Below are 19,353 nucleotides of genomic sequence, written 5' to 3' on the forward strand. Positions count from 1 at the left end.
GATGCCCAGAAGCTTGATGTCTGCACTGGGAATCATCACTCTTCTTCTGGTTCTTAGATTGTGGATATTTTCTAAGACTGTATTGACTTCTGAAAATTCTTAACAAATGTGGTTCACTTCTGCCTGGTCAGAGAACTTGAGTGATAAAGAAGAACACAGCCTATGGTATACTCTAGAAAAAACAGGAAGCTATGGTTGCAGCACATGATCCACTGCAACTTCCAAACTCCCATCAAAAGCACCTATTTAATTTATTTTCCTAAAAAGAGAGAAATTGGGGTAGATTCATAAAATAGTATTACTTAATATATTCTTTTTTTGTACTAAGACCAACTTTATGTGAATAGTTGGATCTGTCTTCAAACAGTTCCCAAGCTAAGTGAAAAGAATGTGTACTGGAGAGAATAGGTAAGTCCTATGTAGAATTTTAAAAAGGACAATGAAAAGCACATGCAAAATATTTCTCCAACTCATGATTGCACTTCACATGCACTAGTCAGATTTTAAGGTTCACTGAGAAGTAGATGGATGCTCTGTGCAACAATAATCTCATTGTTTCGTCATTTGGCTTCCTGACACCTATCTTTAAAATGGTGTGTATGAATTAAGGCATACATTTCTGTTCTGACTGTAATGAAGGCAACACTGATACCCTCCTCCTAGTTATAAAGAATGGCAAAGCAGTGCAGAGCCAGTGTATCTATTCTTCTTTGTGACAAGGAGTGATTCATAGCAACATGCCATGCTGAGCATATGCTCTATCTAACGAGGAGACTTGCTTTTATTTAAGTGAAACATGGTGGATCAAATTCCAAAGAAACTTCTGGAAACTTTAATGAAATTATATAGGATGACTTTTTGTTTTTATTTCTGGTTTACTCCATTGTATGTCTGCGAGTACCACACAATAAAGGGCAATGACATTTGAGTGTAGTTTAACATGGAAATGTATCATTCAAAATGCTTTGTCTATACTTTGTAGAATTTTTACTTTTCCTTTTTTTCATTCCATTTGTCCACCAGGGTCTCTACACTTAGGTTTGTTTGTTTGTTTAAGACTGTAATCATATTTCCAATGAGCTCATGGAGAAATGTTTTAGGTGCACAGTCTTATTTTTAATAAAAAATGGGTGGGGATGATTACAACGATAACAAAAATGCAGTCATAATAGTTTTAAAATAAACAATATATGTATTTGTGCAGAATGTGGTTGCTCACAGAGCCCTTGAATTCTCATGATCTCATGAACTTTAATTCAAATAGACTGAAGTCCTTCCTTGTCTGTTAAATGGTGTTTATTTAACTTTCTATGATTTCAAGTTGTTTTTTCCAAATCAATAAAATTGGAAACAAGTGTACTGAGAAATTCAGTGCCACTCTTAACGGCTTAAGTCACTATGTGATTATTTTTCTTTCTTCAGAGTGACATGGATGGCTCTGTCAGATTGAGTGTTCACCAGATAAATTAATGGTTTAGAATTACCGTATGCTTTCTCCTCTTGGCGGTACACAACACACTGATGAAGATAGCGCTCCATGCTTCTGTTCAGCAAAGTGTTTCCCTGTAATCTCCCGACACCTGCATACATAACACAGAAGTCAGCCAACTGCATGATCAAAGCCAGTCTTCGCAAGCAAATGACTACGGATGGTACAAGCGTCTTTGACAATAACTAAATTTGTTTTAGAAACCAATATAATTCAGGAGGAAGAAAGAAATCAAAATATCCTGATTTTGACACATTCAGTTACCTCTTAGAAAACGTTCCCCTAATTTTCAGCTTGACATGATCTCACGATCCAGTAGAAGATGGAGGATTTTTTATCCCATTGACAGGAATCCATTAATAAAACAACAATCTTTTGTGTGTAGTAATCTTTAATCTTATTTTGTCACACACTTCTCAGTAGCATTTCCACTCGTTTTACAGTATAATTTATGGCACTGAAACAACTCCTGCCCTGGAAAAGGTCAGTCTGTCAAGGTTTACTTGTCTTTGAAGAAAAGTAATAGAGCATTATTTATGAACCTCAGAATACACTTCACTACTTTAATCAATCAGGAAGATGCTTGTATTATTGTATCTTTTGCTGCTACAATCTCCCCCAACCCCCACCCCCTGAAATAAGCAAAGGATATGCCAATCTTGCTTTCTCTTTTATGTTGCAAAAGGCCTCTTACCTTTTATGTCTCTTCTGCTTTTGTGTTTATGGCACCATGGAAATAACAAGTCTGATGATGTCTGATATCTGGGAACAATTTGTCAATTATGAGCAAGAGGTTGATCTTTCCTAAAGATCACAGGTTCTCTGGACAGATTCACCAGCCCTAGCCAATAAGCACATCATGTGAAACTCATCTGACAAAGTAGAAGGGGATTTGCAATTAAAAAAACTCATGGACAAAGAAAGTTGAAAGGGTTTGAAACTGTCTTAGAGAGCAATCAGCAAAACAAAAGCAATTACCATGTTTTTGTACAGAAGATCCCAAAACATAACCACAGTTGGTCTCCATATGCTTCTAGAAAGCACTACAAGCACAAATTAGAACATGCTGTGTAGGGAAACGAATTGGTAGTTCATTAGAGAAAACAGTTACAGTTTGAATAAATGTCTCCAATAAGGTTTTAATTTAGGTAAGAAAGGATGTTGGCTGTGAATTAAATAACAACAGTTACAAACCCAATCTTATTAAAGTTTTAAAAGTATGTAAAAATATATATCTAATTACAAACTGGTTAAATATGGTTCCATATGTTTCTGGTAATTTGTTTTAGAGTAGATTGGTATGAGTTCAAGAATATGTAAATAAATATAAAAAAAATCAACCAACAATGACACATTAGAATTCAATGGTAAAAATAAGCTACAGAACTGGAAGTTTTTGAAATGTCTTGCTTTAAATGTCACATTAACCAAAGCATCAACTAGAGTATCAAGGCATTATAATGATTTCCAAGTAGATTTAAGAATTAAGATGGACTCAAATAATATTAAAATATTAGTTTATTTATTTACCCTCCTTATAAATATTTTAAGGTAGATCATATTCAATTAAGGTTATGACTATTTGAAACAAAAGTAGCAGGTTAATTTAGTTAGAATTTTTTAAAAATCCCTCATCCCTAAAACAATGACAAAACTAGTTCTATTCTCAAATGAATGAACTGGATTTTAAGTACTTAAAAATGTTTGTAATGACCAAAAAAAAATCACTTTTCCTTGCTTGATATTTTGAATTCTAGAATGGGGATAATGAAAAGAAATTTTATTAAGGCTCAAGGGGACAGGGGCCTTGAAGGCTGATGAGGGGTGAGAAGTGTCCCTTAATGTATGGGTTGGTCATTTAAAAAGGTATCTGGTTCATCTCCCTCTTACTTGGTCTCCAGTTTCCCAGAAAATCATGTGTGAAGAAATGGAGACACAGGATAAAGAAAACACAGTTCACAATGTCAAAATAAGAGGCTGACTATTACTGGAGTCTGCAGTCATGGGATAAAATGGAATAACAATAGGTAAAGTATGAAACTACACTGGAAATAGAACAACCTCTCACTGGAAAGAAAGTGGGGACATACCAGAGATTCTTTCCCAAAGTAAGTATTGTCACATCCACCTCCAAAGTGGGAATAAATCAGAGTTACTTCCTGATGTTGGGCCAGTGGCTCCTCTACCCCAGGTGTGTTTCTGCCATTCATGGACAATTGTTAGCAAATCACTTTCCTTTAAAATCACCTCCATATAAAAAAAGGTGCTTCTTTGTGACTGTCAATGTGGATGTCGAAATTCTCATAAAACATCAGAAAAGGAAGTGATTGACAGTGGTTCTGTGTGCTGGAGGTTGAAGAGTGGCAAGGAGGAGAGATCCAAGATGGTGGCCTAAAAGAGGTTGCATTCCTGGTTGCTCCACAGCACGAAACCAAGAAAGCAAACAGGCAGCTTCTCAGCAAGGTGAGTGAATCAAAAAGGGTGGGGGGCATAATTTACTGGAATCTAAAACTGGAATCTAAACCAGACCAGGGACACAGGAGATTGAAATATAATAAAATCAGGAAAAAATCCCCAGCAACACAGCTGCTGCCACAACCGGACTTGAAGCTCCAGCCAGAGTGGTCCCTCTTTGAGCATAGTAGAGGGATAAGGGAATTAAAGGAACCTGAATTTTTGGTACCCTGGAGGTGTGTCTGGGTACTGAGCGTTAAGAGACCAAGGACATTGCCCCACAAACCTGAAGGATGCACTGCATGATATCTGAGTGTGGGGAAAAAAGCTGCCATCTCTCCTGGTGGCCTGCAGAGGACAAAGGAAGGAGACATTTTGCAGTTGTGGCTTGGGGTCTGGCAACTAAGGAAGCCAATTCCAGGGAAACCTGAGTTTGGCCCGAAATACAGGCCCAGTAAACACATGCTGCATAACATAGAGTGTGCTTAAGTGACCAGAAGAAAATCAAACATGGAGAGAGTTTTACACAGGAGACAACTGGTTGGTGAATCCCACCTGGCTCTACACCTCCCCCTCCAATCTGACTGCTTACAGGACTGGCTGGGAGAGGTGCATCTGTCTGAGAACTTGGAAGAGTGGGGGTGGGAGAAATTGGAGACTGAACACCACACCAGGAAACATGGAGTCTGCAGGTGAGGTAGGGAACTAAGAATTGGCTCCCCCACTATATGAGTGGAAACCAGGAGACTCCTGGGGTAAAGTCCTCCAGCATTGACAAGCAAATACTGGGCATTGCAGGTTCGAGGATTTAAAAATCTCACAATTAGCATTCAGTGAAAAGCCTGGAGCCCTCCTAAGCCTCAACCCTGCCTTTAGGAACTCCCGCCTATGGAATTAGCTCTCTTACTCCAGCAATCCAGAAGGTGGAGCATTACACTTCAGAAGACTCCACCAAAAACTGCAGAGAAGAGAAGTGAAGAATATTTTAAACTCCAACAAAAAGAAGTCTTTAACTTTGTAACTTTTCATTTAGATTTTTTTTAATTTTTTAATTCTTTTTCACTGTTTAATTATGAACTTAATGGTACATGGACATTTATACAGTCTCTTATTTTTTCTTTTATCTCTAGCATTTTTGAAGCCAGTTATTAGTTTTTTTTTATGAACTAGTATGTTTGATTTGTATATTTTAGTTTTGTTTTGTATTCTTTTATTTTCAAAAATTTTTTGCTTTATATATGTTTTTTTCTCCTACTTATTTCCCTTGTTTCTCTCTTCTGCTAATAGCCAATCTCTATTGTTCTTTCACTTTTCCTTTAATCTTTTACTTCTGTCTTCTCTCCTCCTCCCTCGTAATCATCACATCTTATATCACTTCTGTCCTCTCCCTGTTAACCATTTGAAAATGTATACTCTTTTGCAAACTTGATGTTACTATTATAGGTAATAACTGATTATGTTATTTCTGTTTGTTGTGATAAATAACATTGTAGGTGTCATAATAGACTATTTGGTTTAATGGTGTAAATTCTTTGCATTGGTGCTGTTATTATTTATCTCCCCTTGAACTGTGAGTTATTGGAAATATTCAGGGACAATATAAGTCCACAGGATAGAAACTCTATTGCCTCGTGTCCACACTGTTGGATGGGCAGATACACAAATAACATTTTAAAAAGCAAGGGAACAAATCACCCTAAGTAAACCAAGATACTCCATTAACAGAATCCATCAACACTGCAGTGGAAGAAATGTCAGAAAAGGAGTTTAGAATATATATAGTTAAACTGTTGTACAAAGTGAAGGATAATGTAAAAGAGTAAATACAGGTAGCAAAAAGTCACTTCAATAAAGATATAGAGATTCTGGAAAAAACCAAACAGAAATCCTTGAAATGAAGGAAAAAAATAAACCAAATTAAAAATTCAATAGAAATAATCACCAACAGATTACACCACTTGGAAGACAGAACTCAGGCAATAAAGACAAAATATATAATCTTGACAATAGAGTGGATCATGGAGAGAAGATGTTAAGAAACCATGAATAGAACTTCCAAGAATTATGGGATAACATGAAAACAGCAAATTTAAGATTTAGCAGTATAGATGAAGGTGCAGAGATACAAACCAAAGGAATGAACAATCTTTTCAATAAAATGTCAGAAAACTTCCCCAATCTAAAGAATGACATGGAAAATCAAATGCAAGAGGTTTACAGGACACCAAATGTGCAAAATTACAGCAGACCCACATCAAGCACATTAAAATGAAAATATCTAGCATACAGAATAAAGATAGAATTTTAAAGGCTGCGATATAAAAATATCTGATTCCATATAGGGGGAAACCAATCCAGATCTCAGCTGACTTCTTAACCCAGGCCCTCAAAGCTAAGAGGTCCTGGCATAACATGTACATAACAAAGTGTCAGAGCACCAGGGATGAGGGCAGGGGAGGATATCACCTCAAGTCAGCAAATAAGTCTGGAGCACTGGATGAGTAAAGCTCAAAAGTAGATTGCTGGGTCAAATGGCAGCTCTAAATATTATTTAATCTCCAAGTCTCAGTTTACCCAGTTAGAAACTGGAAATGGTAATCCTAATTTTTTTCAGAGAATTAAATGAAAATTAATTAAACAATTCTTGTAAACTACATAATTCAGAATGGCACATGGTGGAAAATCCAGCATATGTTATTTTATCTAGCAAAAAGTGATTGATCAAGGGAAGCAATATCTTTGAAGCATTTTAATGTAGGAAAGGCTAGAGTCATAATCTATAGAGAACAAATGTTTTGTGATGGGAGTAGAGATTTATGTATTTTTCTGATAGGATAAAATGTGATTAACACACAAGAAAAGTATAGGAAAACAAGTAACTCAGACTGATGGCTAGACCTCATCCCTTGGGCTGAACTTTGCAATAAATATGAGTGAATTCAAATGCCTCTTCTGCATCTATTTGATGGAGGAGTCATTTTGCTCGGGTCTGAGGTGCTAGAGAAGCAATGTCCACTCCCCTCCATGAACCCTCAACTAGAGAATAACTGGGGTCAGTACATACCCCATGTCCTTCTGTCTCAGTTTCCTAGACTTCCTCACAGGATTTAGTTCTTGTTACCCTCAATGTGGCTTTTAATCCAGGTATGCTCTACCACTGAGCTATACCCACAATCCTTTCATTAATTTTTATTTTGAGACCATATCTTACTAAGTTTCCAAGACTGACCTGGAAGGTATGATCCTCCTGCTGAGGAAGATTCAGATCCTCCTTAGTCTCTGGGATTACTGATGTGTGCCACTGAACTTGGCTCAATGGAGCTATATTTATGGTGTACCTTTAAATGCCTACCTTCTCTTCCCTGACTTAAATTCCCACTATAATAATAGTGGTTTTTTCACCAACTATATATGGCTGGTATCCTACTGAATATGGTTTACTTAGAATTTTTCAGTTTCACAATCATGCAAAAGTGATGCACATTTAGTAGAAAGTCTACTTAGAATTTCAGTTTTAGATTTTGTTCCCAAGCAAGTGATATGTGGTACAATCCTCTTTCAATTCTGGACAAGGGCAGTAAGTCACAGTCAGCCCTGTCAGATCCTAGTCATCCCTGGATCAAGAGGGTGAACACCTGACCTTCTACAGTGCCCTGTGTTGCCAACCTACGGTGCTTGATGGGTTAGGTGGATTACATGCATTTTCTTTTGACTTAATGATATTTTCAACATAAGATAGTTCTATATTTATATACTTATGTACTTAACATATTTGTATATCTTATTTATAATAAAAATGTAATTTATAAATTATATCTATTTTTAATTACCTTAAATGTAAAGATGTCATGAATAATTAAGCCAAGTTTTAAATCTGATTTTCAAAATTAGATGAGTCATGAACAATTTACCAAATAAGAAATATAAATATGCAAAAATGTTCAACTTCATGTGATTATTTAAATTAATGCAAATAGAAAAAAAGATATGTTCTTTTTATTCATCAAGTTAGAAAGAGGATCTTTTAAAATTGAATAATTGATGCTGATGTGGGTACAGTGAAACCAGTGGTCATAGGCATTGCTCATAGCAAAGCAATGAATCCAACATTTCTACAGAGCAATTTGGCATCAGATTTCAAAAGCCTTGAAGAATTTTATGTTGTTTCACCCAGTAACTCTACCTTAATTAAAGCAGACAAATATTCATGAAGAATGCTGATTATATAATTTTAAAGCAATTATGCATAACTTACATATTCAAAAAGAAAAAGAAGCATTTCTCTAAAAAGGAAATATAAAAGGGAAAAGAAAATAATAAATTAAGGAAAAATGGAAAGTTGTACTAACATCCAGTGACAAGTTTGTGTTGGGGGGAAAGAGTCCTGATATTTTTGGGTAGAAATGAGTGGACCATCTCTGGGGTCAGGTAACAGAGGGACATAACACACATCTGTACCTGGGTGGACCCAACTTCTAGGAAAAAAGGGATCTTTTACTCAACATGCCCAAAGAGAGGCTAAAAGAGGCCAGTAGCCTGGAACTGGAAATGGTATTGATTAGTCCTTGGCATGGTGCCAGCCATCAAGTTCTTCTGGAAACTACAGACAAGTGTAAACATCCCAGAAAGATCTGGTGAGCCATACTTCATGAGCACTGAACCCTTCCTCCAGACTCACCTCTGTTGGATACACAGTTCTCAGGGAACATTTCTCAACACTTAAGTATACACTCTTTCTTGGGGATCTGTATGGTGACTTCTGAACTGTTTATCCAGTAATCTAGACTTTAGGCTCTAGAGACAGACAAACATGGATTGATGCTAATCTTGCAACTTAATAGTTGGTATCTTAGTGTTAGAGTCTGTAAACAAGTCAGGATTGCGCCTGGCATTTTGCCAGAGGGAGTGGTTTGTGAAGTAACGCCAGCGAGCCATTAAGTGTGGAGATTCCTTATTGGTTGACTGCTGTATCTAGTTTATGAAGTGTGGAGATTCCTTATTGGTTGACTGCTGTATCTAGTTTATGTTAATTAAGATAAGCTGTGTGTAATGTATATATACCCCTCCTGTCTTACAATAAACGGCTCCCACTCCTGCTGTATCAATCTACACAAGTTGCTTGTCATCCCCCCCCCCCCCCCCCCCCCCCCCCGGTTATTTTGCTGCAGCCGGACTGCGGCATCTTAGGTAAATGATTGGACCATTACATTTTAGTTTCTTCATAAGTAAAATGTGGATAATTGTGTATGTGCATAGATATAAAGTATGTAACACATGTGTGTTAGATATTCCTCTTAGTTCTTAGTGGAGTCTTTGGCTGGATCTAAGAGCCAATTTAATACAAGAGGGGGCTAATAAGAGAAAAGCACATACGAGTTTTGTTAATTTTGTATCTACACTGGGATCTTCACAAGAGAGTGAAGACTGAAGAATTACCAAAGCATCATGCTCCAATACTTTTTAGACCAAGAGCAAGAAATTTTTGAAGAAGTGATAGGGAAATGAATATCTGGATTAGAGTGTAAATTTTAGGGATATTAGAAAAGACAGGGGTGGGGAGCTTGTAGAAGCCAGTAGAAGGTTTATTTCAGAGTGTTTACTCAGGTTCACGGCTGTTAATTTCAGAGTGTTTACTCAGGTTCACTGCTGTTACAGGTCTTCAAAGGATTTCAGCTTGAAATAATTGACACACCAATTTAACACATTTTGAGAGGTTATGTCCTGAATTTCCTCAGTGTTTAACACCATAAATGTTTTTGCCCATGCATGGTATGTGGGAGTAGTATGTATATTTGTATATAGGTGTGAATTGACAGAGTGTTTCCTTGACCAAACTCCAGCAAGGATCTTCTGGGCCTTCTTCTTGACTAAGCTTGTCCTATAAAGCCTGAACAAACCTAACATGGTTTCTAACTACTCAGGGCCACATCTTAAGAATGACTCTAGCTTTTAAAGTGGTTGCCTGAGAAACTCAAGGCTGACAAAAAATTTACTCCTTGTTGTACCCAACATTGAAAGACAATACATCTGTGTCCCAATCTCTACGGGAGATAGGATCCTTACATTGAGAAGGGCTAGGTAGCAAAATCAAATGGACCAAACTTCCTTCCCTGCGTTGTGTAGTTTTTTTCTCACTTTCTTACTCTACTGATCTTGCAACCTCCTCTCTCCCTTCTCCCTCAGTACAGCATATAAAAATCTGTAGGTGTTTGAATGTCTTCAAGAGAAGATACTACATCTTTTTTTTATAGGGCACATATATTTTAAAGGTTGCTTTTTCTAGTCTGATGATGTAGCTCACAGATACCAAGCTTGCCCAGTATGTACTGAGTACCATCCCTGGGACCACAAAAACACTCTTTTCTAATTTTATAATTACTGTAATTCTTAGTGCATATATTGCAATCTAATCACTCTGTTTCTTGTTTTTTTTTTTCCTTGTGGAGATAAATTCCTACTCAATCAACATTTATCAGGAGTTTGGTATAACAAATTGAAATAAATATTCATTAATTTAGCTTTTACAGTAACCAAAGAAAATAGCTGTTGGGTAACAAGGAAAATTAATTTCAGAGTGAGCAAGTGATTATGAGGTGTTGGAGACAAGGCAGCGGTTTGAGTTGAGCTGTCATGACTTCTCAGGTAGCATCTAGTCTCTGGAGACATGTAACATGTGGGGGGCCACTCTCCTCTACTATATCCCTCTGGGACATTACTTATTGAGCATGGAGCTCTGTCTTAGCCAAAGTCTGGCTGCAGAATCCTCCACACAAACTTCCAATTAGGCCCTACCAAATGATGAGAGTTGGCAGGAAAGTTTAAACTTACTTCCTTCTCTGGTTTGGTAGATGATTATTATAAAACACCATGATTAGTTATTAACTCAGAACACTTAGGCATTAATAATCACTGAGTGATTCACACCTCTTTTATCTGAAGGAGCTTCAAATAGAACCAAATATTCCTGTACCATCTAAAACTTAACAAAATGAGAGCACTTTTTCTGAGCTCCTACAGTTTCTAATATTTGATCCAAATTCATCCTATTTGCCGATTTATGTTGAGCTCTGTAGCTTTCTAAAATTCTGTTTCTTTGATGATTGCACAATATCATTCCAGTACCTAATGGGTTAGATACAATGACCATTGAAATGATAAAGTACAGTTTCAAAAGAATGGCATGTATGTAAGTACCCTTTCCTTTCTCAACTAAAAGGAACTGCTGTAGAATAGAAAATAGGAATATATTTTAAAGCCCATACACTAGGAAGACACAGTATTATAAGGAATAATAATTAAAGCCTAGGAGATTATAATGCAGCAAAGAATGGTTATATCGCTTGTTTGTGCACTGAAATTGAAATAATGCTGTTTCAAAATTCTACTGGAAATATGATTGCTAATATCAGAGATGGCATAAATGAAGCTAAATTTTAATGAGGAAAGAAAATGGAATGATTATCCAAGTCTGTGTAATTTGTTCAACTCAGAGCTAAATATATTATCTAAAAATGTATAGGAACCGATATGCTCATCATTCCACCGTGCTAAAGTGTTACTGGATTACCAGAAAAGATTCATTATTATCCTGAGAAATGATGATCTTTTATAGCAAAAAGTGAGGAGGTGCATGAAATTTCTTCACAAAGGGTTAGTGTTTATTTTGAGGGTGAATTTCTTGTTGGAATATTATGTTTCTCTTGGTTTACAAGTATTATCTGTGTTTGCACAATGTAATGAATAGCTAACTGAAGGTCAGGATTTCACCAAGATTTAAATCTGTCTTATATTCTGCTGGGAAACATCCTAAAAATTGTAATGTATCTTTGTTTGTTTAAATGTAATGCCTGTGGATTTAGAAACTACATTATCTGAAAAAAAAATAGTGGGGAGAAGGAGGTGTTAGCTGGTAGGCAGGTATTTTGGATACAGTCACCTGTAGTTGTTGGGGGTGAAGCTGGCTGCCTCTCTCTAGGACTATTAACATTCCTTGCAGGCTGTTTCAGATGAGGTCCTCTGGAGAAAGCTATAAGGAATTTGCCAAAATTGCTGCATCACTTAGGCTCACTGTTCCGGGTAACCTAGAGCATACTTTGCTTATTGCTATACTAAATTCTCTACCCTGGAGGAATTCCCATGCACCATTTTTGAACATGGGAGGTATGAAGAAACAAGTCTCTGACTGAGCATGCTCAGGAATGTGCCTGCCTCTTCATGCCATGATGCATTTTCCCAGTGTGACTATCTATTACTTTTCCCAATAAAAGTCTGTTGCTTACTCTGTGCAGGAGGATGTTGTTTTGTGTATTCTCTCCAGTGCTCTCCTTACTTGCTGCAATTAATAAGCCTTTATTCACTCTTCTCTCTCCTGGTTGGGTGTAGGATTTTCAATCACCAAGGAGCAAATCCATTGCATTCAGTTACAGAGGGAGTAAGATTTCCATTAATGGAGAAGATGATTTGTCTTATTGTTGAGTTTTTATTATTAACACTAAATTCAGTTTGTAACACAAAGCTGTGTCAACCACTCGCTGCCTATGGACTCAATGCAGAACACATATACCCCCAGTGGAGGACTCTCCCTTGCTTATTTTCCTGAGATTTTCAAAAGTGGTATCAGCTGTCGATGTTCTTTGTTCCCATGCTCCTGCCTTGAGTGGATTACTCACTTGGGAAGTTGGAAAGCAATGGATACTTGGCTTCAGGAATTTCCTTTTGCTGGTGTCTTTCATAGGACATAGGGAAAACATTTCCAGTCAAGAAAGAGAAAGCCCAATCTTTACTTCTTTTTATTTATCCCCAAAGTGTCCATGGCAATCCTGTATGTATGTATAAATATATATGTGTGCATGTGTATACATGAATGCATGTATGATTCAACTTAGGATTTTTTGATTTTATGATGGTGCATAAATGATATGCATTCAGTAGAAACCATACTTCAAACTTTGAATTTTGATCTTTTCCACAGTGTGATACGCATGTGATACTGGGCTTAGCAGGAAGCTGTAGCTCCCAGTTAGCCACACAGTCATGAGAGTGAATGACTGATGCTCTGCAATGTGTAGTGATGCTAAGTTAGGACACTCAGAAGTTTAGGTGTATTTAATGCATTTTTGAAATACAATATATTTCACTTCTGATGGGTTTGTCAGGAGGTAATCCCTTTATAACTTGAGGAAGATCTCTAGTCACCATTTCCTCATTCATATAGTCACACTTGCACAGAATATTGAGTACATATTTACTAAGCCTGTTGTGTTACAGCAGGGACTTCAAAGATGAAAGAAACCTGAAATCACACCAACTTGAATTAAACTTTCCCTTTGATCATCTGTGTAACCACGGGAACATAGCGTACACTCTTCTTTATAAAATGGGAAATAATAATATCTACCTTCTGGAATTGTTTCGAGAAACAAATTATTGCTTTGTGAACAAAGTACATAGTGCTTTGCTTGATAGTGAATGCTAGATAAATAAATGGCAGATACCTAGTCATGATTAAATTTTTATCTAATAAAATAATTTCTTTCTCCTCTTTCATCATAAGTTTTTCTTTCTCTGTCTCTGCTGGACAATCCCATTAACATACAAATATTTTGATATGTCATTTATATAAAAAGACACTCTTACCTCACTTTTCCATCCAATTAGAGCCCTATCTCCCTGATCCTCTTTACAGCAAGAGTCCACATGTTGCCTACACTCATATTCAATTCCTGCCATTCTCCTTTGAAATCAATGCAATTCAGCCTTTTACTGCTCAACTCCATATATACTATTTCTATGAATACTACCAATGGCTTCCATTTTGCCAAATAAAGGTTACTAGTCAGGTCTTGACTCAATTGACTAGCAGCATTATGTGACTTAGTTAATATCTCCTTTCTTTTTAGAACTTTTTCCTTACTGGGCTTTTAGGATAAGGTATTTCTTGGATTTTCTTCTTACCTTACAAGGAGTTCCTTCTCAGTCTTTGGGGATTCTGCATCATCTCCCCAATCTCTTAGACTTATGCCCCATGATGAGCGTTTGGATGGTTTTATTCTCTAGACATTTACTCCCTTGGTGATCTCTTCTAGTTGGAGAGCTTTATATTCCAATGGCTTACAAATTTATGTCTCCAATATAGACTTCTTCCCTGAATTTCAGATATGTATAATCAACTGCTTACCTGATATTGTTCATGGAATATCCAAATGACATCATGAAATTAAGAGTTTGATTTCTCTTCAAAGCTTGCTTTTTCTTTTTCTTTCCTAATATAGGAAATAGCAACTCTATCCTTCCTTTTGATCACACTGACATCCACAGTGTCATCCTTGATGCTCCTTTTCTTCTCAGGTTATCTTTTCCTCTATTTCTCAAATCTGCCAGGATTGCCTTCAAAGGAGATCCCAGGTTGGGCTACTTCTGACAACCCTGGTAAACGTCCAGCATTTCTTAAATGAATGAGTTTTCTCCTAACAACTCTTCTTACCTTTGCTTCTATAAAACTCAGCAGCCAGAGTTATTCTTTTATATCATAACTCATGTCATCATATTTCTTTGTTTGAAATATTCTAATTTTCCTGTTTGGGGTTAAATCCACATGACCTACAATAGCTCACAAGGTAGCCCTACTAGGTGTCCTTTTACATCCATCTCTATCTCTGGATTTGTCTCCTGTGCTCCTGCCACACTGGCCTCCTTGCAGTTTCCCAGGCAGTCAGAATCCAGGCTTTGTGATTTTCGACTTGTGGTTTTCTCCTCTTCAAGATACCCACAGTCCTATTTCCTCAAGATACCCACATCCCTCACTGTGGCCAGTCTTTGCAAATGTCTTCTTCTTGTGAGAGCTTCATTGAGCCTTCTGTGTTGAAAGTTGAACCTCTACTCCTGGCATTTCCTATTCTTCTTTCTTGATGTTTCCCCTTGCACATCCATTATCACCATCTCATATACTATTGACTGCATTATGTGTTTTGTTTATTGGCTGTTTTCCAAACTAAAATTTAAACTCCATGTAAGTCGGGGTTTTTTTATTTATCTAATTTGTTTGCTACTATTTTCAGAATTGGATATGGGTTTAGTGAGGCCTAAAGCTTCTACAATTTGGTCGTACCTCTTAAAAACATAAAATCAGGTATGAAAATTGGTATTTATTTAGAATGACAAGAAAAATTACAACCGAATTACAGTTTTTAAAAAGTTTATAGATGGAAAGGTCACATAAAAATGAATTGTTCACACCTTTTTTGCTGTATATTTTTTTAAAAAAGATTTTTTAAGTTATAAATGTATACAATACCTTTGTTTTATTTTTATTTATTTTTATGTGGTGCTGAGGATCGAACTCAGTGCCTTACACATGCCAGGCAAGCACTCTACCACTGAGCCACAACTCCAGGTCCTGATGTATACTCTTTAGTCAATATTAAATCTTGATTTTGCAATATAATTTTCATAGAAAAGATAAAAAAGAAAACCTATAGCATAGTTAGTTGAAATTTATTTCACATGTTTAATAGTTTGGAAAAGTTACATTTGCTTCCTGTTTATTGGTAAAGTCATAAAAACTTTAAGAATTGTTGTCAAATTTGGGAAATGCCAATCAAATTTTATTCATATAGAAGTTTTCTAATTTGGAAGAATAGTGTTGCATGCTAGCCTCTGGCTTGGTCCATTTCAATTCTTTTTTTCCCTCATTTAAACATATATCTCTGGCATAGAGAGCTGTATCATGATACAAACTTTGACTGGATGAATAGGCGCATGACTATTCCTGGAAGAAATAGCCATGTCCAGATGGTTAACATGCAAGGGACAGCAAATTACAAAAATATAGCCCACTCAACACAAACTAAGGGTATCCTCAACTAACTTCCCCATAGAAGAATTGCAGAATTATTTGTAGCTACTGCAACATCACCATATATGAGGGTTAGGGCTTTGGAATGAAAATCATTGATCAGAAACAGTGATCCAAATCAACTGCAGCTGAAATATATTATCTATATAATTTTTACAAAGGCATTTGATCTCCACTGACCTTGTGGGGGTCACCTGTAAAAATGAGAGCGATAGAAGCTAAAGATCCCTCATTTCTATGGTGAATCTGCCTCTGTTCAATGCTTAAAGCTGTGCTGGATGCATAGGAGAAACCCAAAAAAGAGAGTTAAATAAAATGTTCACTCAATGGATATTGTCATATTGGTGAGTTTGTCAAATAAGATTCAGGATTCCCAATTAAATTTGAATTTCATATAAACAACCAATAATTTTTAATATAAATATACTTATGCGATATTGGGGATATAATTATATTAACGTTATTGTAATTGCTTATCTGAGATTCAAATTTAAGTGTAAAATCATTTATTCCTCCTCTTTCATCATAAGTTTTTCTTTTTCTGTCTCTGCTGGACCAATCCCATTAACATACAGATATTTTGATATGTTGTTTACATAAAAAGATCTCCTAACCCCACAATGTATTTTCACTTGCCAAATTTTGCAATCCTACTATTAGTTTTTTTACCTATAGCCTCAATTTTTGGTTTTGAGTTTTGAATTTAAAATTATTTTATTATGTGCATCTAAATATTTATATCAACTGGAGTTTATTGTGATGATTATTAGAATGTGTGACTCCTACTGAATACTTATTATTTTTACATCTAATTGGTTTTTTACTACATTGCATGTCCTTGTAAATGGGTGCATCTGAGCTGTTGTCAGTGGAAGACCAAGGGCCAGGCAGTGAACAGAGCCTGCCTTGGACACTGGGTGAATGGTCTGCCAGGAACTTTGAAACAATAATAACAGGACTAAAGGCTGGCCAGCTTTATTATCCTCATGCCCTGGCAATTTTAAGCAATATTAATAATACATTATTTTCCTTGCTGGGGCTATCTCTACCACTGCTCCACTCAGTTGGTATGCCAACTTAACACTGGTGTAACTGAATGCAGAATGATTTTTCTGTAAATGTTTGTGAATTAAATTTAAGTCTCATTGAGTGCTTGATCTATAGCAGCAACTTTATTAGATTTTTTCCCCTTTGAATCCAGTTTCTGTAAAATTTCCCATTTTTCCTCCAAACCCTCCACTAAATTTCACCAACCAAGTCATTTTCAAGTCAAGGAATATTTTATTTCCCTTTTCCTTCTTCAGTACCATCATCATCTCCTAGAATAACACAAAATGCTCCAAAATTTTGTGGTTACATTTCTTCCCTGTATCTTACACAGAACCTCAGCTTGTGGGACCTCTTTGTCTTTAGTTACTAATATGTGGTTTATTTACTGACAAGGACTGTATTATCTTAGTACTGCACATTACGCATAGAAGGTGAGTGTCAGAACCTTAATATTGGGTAAAATAAGACCAAATTTTTGGTATGTGCCAGACATTTTTCAAAGCACTTTGCAAACAATGAACTCTCATAACTCACCTCAAGAGGGAGGTGTGTTTATGATCTTCCCTTGGTAGATAAGTCATCAAGAAATGAAATGACCACTGGAGTTACAGCAGCATTTGAACCCCAAGTCATTTCAGAGTCTACACGAGTTTGTGCCTGATATTTTAAGTATGCTATCTGATCCTATTCTGAAAAAAGGCCATGGTGTCAGTTTTTTATTCCTAGGTGAAGAAACTGTGGTTTGGAGAGACAAAGTAATAATGTCCCAATTCATCCACTTGGTTGGAGATGGCGATGAAATGTGAACCCAGATCTATGACATGGATCAATTCCCTCCACATGGCATTGTTTCCAAAACGCTTTGTGGTGTGACAGGTGGCTCCTGCAAAGATCCCTGGGAAGCTCCTGAATCACAAGAAGTTATCATTGTAGGTGAGAAACCACTAAAAAAAAGGCAGATGGGAGAAGAGGAATTCCCTCAACTTTGTAATCGGAAGTTGGGACCCTCAGGGATGTCAGGGCCCTGGGTACAGCTTTTTTCCAAGATCCCTTCATCTGTCACACAGTTCATATCACCAGCACCTGCCTTGCAGGGTGGAGAAGTCATGTACCATGGGTGCCTTAGAGAATGTCACACAGAGAGGATCAACCTTTCCATTAGTTTGAACCAAAATTCTTCTATTCAAAATTAAAACTCAAACTAAGTTTCTTTTTCCTTTAGAATGTCATTTGCTTAATGAAACAAGTTGGCAATAATATTTTCTCCTTGAGTTCCCTATTTAGTGGAAACAGAAATTTAATAGAATGAAAAAAAGTTTCAAAAAACTTTCCTGCTTGAATTTCTTGAATGTCTTAACTCGGAGAGTGCTCCAGATATGCAATGTTGCAGATGTGTCCCTTCCTATGATGTTTATGTCCCATCATCTGTCTCAGTGTAGGTGATGCCTTCCCTTTTATTTGCTCTCAGTTATGAGTTGCAGACTTGCTTTGTTACATCAAAAATGTGAGAATTAATACCACATATACTGGAATATAAATGGTTAAGAAACAGAAAGAAATACAACATAGAGCATAAAACTCAGGATGTGGTGTACTGCAGAATAATAGCCTACCACTCCTGTTTGTTGTTTAAGTTTTCATTTTTCAATCAATTGTTTCTGCATCTGCTAGGCACAGCCTCAGATACTTTTTCTTGTGTTTATGGGAACGCTGTAAGATTGCTTTGGATGAAAATGTAGGGAGCCGATACTCAAAAACTTTTCTGTACTTTTTTTCATGTACCATTTAGATAAGAGAGGAGCTGAAGAGATCAAGGATAAAAGTAAAAGTGTGAAAGACACAGGCAAGAACTGTTTTTCACAAAGGGCTTACGACACAGGCCAAAAAAGGGTCTGTTGGTTTATGCCTCTCCCCGTTCTTGCTACAATAATTGTCTCAGGAATGAATTCATATTCTGCATCATTTTCGGTTACCTTTATAGTCTTTCTTATAAGAATGAGGAATGAAAATTTTAATGCCTCATATATTCTATGAATTACTGTAGATGGCTAGACTGCACTACTTTGATCTTTCCTATATTCTGTGGTTTGATTGGATCGTGATGTGAATGAAAAACAGCACAAAACAAATCAGTTTCTGAGAGAACGACTTTAACAAGAAAAGGGGAAAAAAGGCACCTCAGCCCACTTCAGAATATTACATATGTGGCAGGGAGAGTCCAGATAACTGCTCCTGTGTCCAACTCAAAATGATCTCAGTCTGTCTGGTTGCTACACATTCTGATCTGAGAATTCATTACTAAACATAGCGATCAAGCTTTGGAACAAATAACAATTTATTATCATTTCAATTCATGCTTTTGCTTCTCCTGAGCCTCAGTATGGCACCTTGCCTGATGCAGGGACATGATACACGTGGAATGAATGAATGAATGAATGAATGAATTCTGCATTAATAGGCTGAAATAAATGGGACTGTGCAGATACAATTTTTCCTCCTATCCATG

The sequence above is a fragment of the Spermophilus citellus genome (genome assembly GCF_964194105.1).
Source record: "Spermophilus citellus genome assembly, chromosome: 14".
Taxonomy (NCBI): domain Eukaryota; kingdom Metazoa; phylum Chordata; class Mammalia; order Rodentia; family Sciuridae; genus Spermophilus; species Spermophilus citellus.